This window comes from Hippoglossus hippoglossus, chromosome 12 (assembly GCF_009819705.1).
Source record: "Hippoglossus hippoglossus isolate fHipHip1 chromosome 12, fHipHip1.pri, whole genome shotgun sequence".
Lineage (NCBI taxonomy): Eukaryota > Metazoa > Chordata > Actinopteri > Pleuronectiformes > Pleuronectidae > Hippoglossus > Hippoglossus hippoglossus.
In genome coordinates this window covers 9,220,774-9,226,157 of record NC_047162.1, presented here as the reverse complement: position 1 = coordinate 9,226,157, position 5,384 = coordinate 9,220,774, and positions in this window count along the sequence as shown.

Sequence of the window (5,384 nt, the reverse complement as noted above, 5' to 3'; positions counted from 1 at the left end):
GTATAATAATTCAACCTCATTTAAGGCCAAGTGAAATAGGTTTGCTGGGGAATATGTGGTTAAACATGTTGTCAGGCATTATATTGAACAATGCTTAATGAGATGCAAAACCACCACGGGCTATATTACATGACTTTCGTTAAAACCTGAACTCTGCAATCCTCGGTAACCACAACACGACATTGTGGGGCGCACTTCGACACCTCTGACACTAAACAAATAGCAGAACAAGCACTGAGACAATACAGACGATAACCTCTTCACCTTTCTCCCGGCTGCACCCACCTTCAATATCGGAAACATCTACCAACGCCCAAGGAGTGACTAATTCACAGTCATCGCTCCTGTACGCACTGCCAAGTGTCTGATGAGTCAAAGCGTGGACAACGTCCAGGCGAATGCAGTGAGAGTGAGTCTGTGAGCCATTACAGGGGTGGATGCATCACCTAAAGAAAACAGAAAGTGTGTTGTTCAGACAAAAAAGAAAGGTGGGGAGAGAAATGTTTCATTAGAGAACAGATACGTTTTCCATTTGATTTCAACAATTGAAAGTATATTAAGAAATAAAACAGAGAGAGTTTATCCATCTATGTATGTATCTATCTATCTATCTATCTATCTATCTATCTATCTATCTATCTATCTATCTATCTATCCATCTATCCATCTATCCATCTATCTACCTACCTTCCTAACTACGTATCTGCCTTCCTACCTTCCTACCTATCTTCCTACCTTTCTACCTGCCTTCCATACCTACCTTCCTTCCTACCTACCTTTCTACCCTCCTACCTTCCTACCTTCATATCCCTACCTGCCTGCCTTCCTACCTTCCGACCTATACCTACCTGCCGATACCTACCTATCTACCTACCTACCTATCTTTAGGTTTCGTAGACTAGTCCATATGTATGATGTACAGATGTGTATAATCTTGATAATATATTGACAGCAAGTCCCAGTCAAAGTGAGACACATTTCTTTAGTAATGCTCTGATCTCGTCTGAAACGTGCTCTTACAGCTCCCTTTACTTCTCCAACATACACAGATCAGCTGACAGTGTGACTGTCAAGACAAGTCAAATACAGTCAGTGTCACAGCTTTATGAATGTGAGTGATCGATGGCTTATAATATCTCATGTTCTTCTCTCATAGAGGGGAATGGGTTCAACCAGCTATGGCAAACATCCAACAGTAGATGTCACTATATAACACGAAATAAATTCATATGAAACGCTTGAACTTGCAATTAATACAGAGTGAAAATGATCATAGTTTAGTGCGTGCGTGACATCGAGTCATTATTGTTCATGTCATTAGTAGCTGTAGTATCATTATTCATATTCCAGTTAAATTGGTTTATCGTTTGCTGTATTATCAGTATTGTTTTCAGGTTTTATTCCCTCAGTCTCTTTGCAACTTCAGATCTCAGTCAGTCCATCTTTAATGAGGCCAAAAAACAAAATCAAAGTTTCACTGAAAAGTTTGATGCTTTTATTTCATCGGCTCTGCTCTGGTTTGGATCTCCATGCCCACTCCCACACACATAAACCCATGCACGCACACAGAATGAGAAAGAGAAAAAGATTAGCAGACATGCCAATTACTGTGTGGCCACTGGTGATGTGCAGCAGGGCAGAGCTGCACAGCCACAACTGAGGTTTTGATTCGTCTTTATCCATATGAGCCTCTGTCTTTATTCCTCGCTGGTCACTGCAGCACCAGACTGTGTCATCCTCTTCTCATGCACACGCATGTGTTCACTTATGAGTGCAGAAACAAAGGATTGCAAACGACAACAGATGTAAGAAAGATGGCAAAGCCGCCTTTCAACTGTTTCTCTGACTCACATTACATTATCTCCCTCAACAATGACTCATTGAGGGCAACGATTTAGAAAGAGAAGTACAAAATGAAAAAAATTAATGGGCCATTTTCTGCTGTTTAAAAAAAAAATAAAACTAAAGTCGACTTTTCAATTATTAAAAATGTGATTGCTAGTCCTGGTAGGGTCGTCACAACATGTTCTTATGGCTTGATCATTACTGATGATTTTAAAAAAAACAGCACAGCAACAGGCTGTGCAGGGAAAATGACAAGAAAAGTCCTGATCAGCTACTTTCACGTGTCTTTGACTGTTGTTCATCGATTCACAGAGACAAAAAAAACAATAATTCTTCATCACCAAAATGATGTATGGTGTTAGAACAGGTCTGAGAAAATGAGTCTTCTATAACGATCCATAGGAGCGCAGTCGACTGTGAGAAAAATGATAATGCTTTACTGGCACCGCTGCACGCCTGACCTAAAAAACACTGAAATAAAGATCTGTACAGACTGCAGTGTCAGGGTCTTCCTTAGATACAATGGAATAAGGTGAGGAAACTCAGTAAATATATTAATTGATACTGAGTCATTGCTCTAAGTGAAGTGTACGATGACACGTCTGACAGTTGATATGTATGAGTTCAACCAAAGGTTAAGATCTGATCTGTCTGGTTGAATAATTCAGATCAGTGATTCCTAATGAGGGCTTCTTGTATCTGCACTGTCTGGTGCATAAAAAGACTGTGTAGAATATGTGTAGAAGAAGATTATGATTTAATTTTGAAAAAATAAATGTATGCCCATAAATTGTGTCTGTTGTAAAACCAGAACACCTGTTGCAAGTGAGAGTCCATTAAAAATAGTTGGCATTACCTAAAAATAGGTTTTGTAGATTCTCCTACATGCTGTTATTCAACTGATTGTAAAATGCAACTTCACCACTAGATGGCACTAAATCCTACAGAGTGAACCTTTAAAATGTCCAGCTTCTGATGCTCCAAGTGGTCTAAATTAATGTAAATCAAACCAATGAAATCAGTGGTTGCTCAACTATATAAATATGGAACATAAAATGTCCATCAAATAGTAGTAATATATGGTCACTTTTATCCATTTGCTCTCTTTCAAATTTTCTAATCTGTATATTTGTCTCTTTCTTTCTTCTCTCTGTTTTTTATTTTACGGTCAAATTAAAGACTAAAAGACAAGATATTATTCTAAGAGACTCACAGAAACAATATAGCACATATATTTAATTTAATTTGATGTTTTCTCTCGAGACTTAATCAATATAGTAACATATTATATGACCTGTATGAAATATCCTGATTCAGTCTGGGTTGATGCTACATTGCTGTTCGTGTGGAATCCATCACATCCTTTAAATGAGGCGGTGCGCTGCTGCCTCGCCACCGCCTCACACTGAGCCTGGATATCACCAGCACAGACAGTAATGAGCCTGCTCGTGCTCCGTAGCTCGTGATAAATGTCGCGGGGCCGTAACGACTCTGGTCCCAGGCATGTGACTGACAGTACGGCGAGGGCAGGCCTCGGCCCAGTGATGCTCTGAACACTCAAACGCAAAACTAAATGGTGTTTTGATGCAATTGAAAGATACTGATTTCAACCCTCCAATCAGAGCATGATGTTCATGATGTTCAGCGTTGTCATTCATCTTTGCATTTAATTGAACATTTTCCCTCTGTGAGCAATTTAAGCTTTTATTTAAAGACAAAACCATTCGAAATGTCCTTGAGTAAAATTCTGCTGTCACCCCGAAGAGGATCCGCTCTAATAAAAAGTCTCTATTGAGGTGATTACTGTGTAATTTGTGCTTGTTTTGTTTGTTAATCACAGGTTAGGTTTCGGTCTCTGGTGATCCAATGGCCTCCCACTGAAACAGCTCTCATTATGTCGTGAAATCAGAGACTAAAAGCTGGTGGTTTTGCAGCTGAGCCTGCGTTCCTGACCTCACTGAGGAAGAAGTAGCGAGTCTCTTAAGACCGGGGACAAATACGAGCATCAAACCATGACAAGCAACAATGGAGAGAAATCACTGCCAGTGTCTGTGAGGAGGATGGTGTGGATGGTGATTCAGAGGCAGAATACGTAGCAACAGACAGCGGGGACGTGGAGTGGGGGGGGACGAGTAGAAACGTACAGAGCAGTGGCGGAGGAGAAACTTTGAGGCCATCTGGTTTCCCAAAGAGGAGATGACAACTCCAGCACTGAGGCTCAATGAGTAATGCTCAGAGTGACTTCTCAGTGCTTTTCACCAGCATTTATCATCGGGGGGGGGGGGGCTATTTAACTTCTCACATTTATGAAATACAGTATTTCTGGCCTTTTTCAGGTATTTTCAGTATATTTATTAAGGAATAATCCATGTGCTGCAGACAATCTGAACCAAAATCCCAAATTAACATTTATAGCAGGAGTTTTGATATTAAACGGATGATTTATTGTTGATTATAACTGGTACCACTTTAGAATAAAGTACATTTAAAGGCTTTCAACTGTTAGTAAATCATTCAGTATTGCTTTATAGATCTGTTTCATTTGAATCCCGTGAGCACTGGTGGTGAAGCGATGGAGTATCAGCGTTTACAGCTGCATTCGTGACGATGAATAATCCAAACAATAATCAAAAAGCTGTCAGTGTGAATAATGAGTGTATAAAATCTGATTCAGCATGAGTCACTTCTAACATGGCCTTTTAATTTACAATACAAAAAAACGGAGAAAAAAGACGGCTGTGCATCTGTTGTTAACGTCTCGCTCACATGTGGGAGCTCTGAACAGTCCAGTGGTGTTGTGTTGTGTAATTACTCTGCCACTAATTAGCAGTTCGGCAGCAGATGCATTCAGCCCACGATGATTGTAAAGATCCTGCTGCACCTACACACTGTGGGCGACCCACATACACGCAGAGAGAGAGAGAGAGAGAGAGAGAGAGAGAGAGAGAGAGAGAGAGAGAGAGAGAGAGAGAGAGAGAGAGTGTGTGTGTGTGTGTGTGTGTGTGTGTGTGTGTGTGTGTGTGTGTGTGTGTGTGTGTGTGTGTGTGTGTGTGTGTGTGTGTGTGTGTGTGTGTGTGTGTGTGTACGTGTGCTCGTTTTTTGTTACCTCTTCAGGACCTTTTTTTAGCATCAACACTCACCCTGTCAGGACCAGTAGACCTCACAGGGACCAAAGCCTGGTCCTAATGAGGCATAACTTCATTTCTGAGCTGCTGGTGAAGGTCATGGAGACATGCTGACTGTCTAAACAGTCACATCATGGGGACTTGTCTTCCTTATGGGGACTTAAAGCAAGTCCTCTGTGACATAAATCACTACATCTCAGGTGAAGACATGGTATAAGGTTAGGTTTAGATTTAGGCAAGGTTTCGGTAAAGGGCTTAAGACGAAGCACCCCAAATGAGTGCTACGGGTTAAGGTTCAGGTTAAGGTTAGGGGCTGGGGAATGCATTATGTCCTCACAACTATAGAGAGACGTGCATGTGTGTGCGTGTGCGTGCGTGCCTGCGCGTGTGATTGTGTTGCAGACACACGCACAC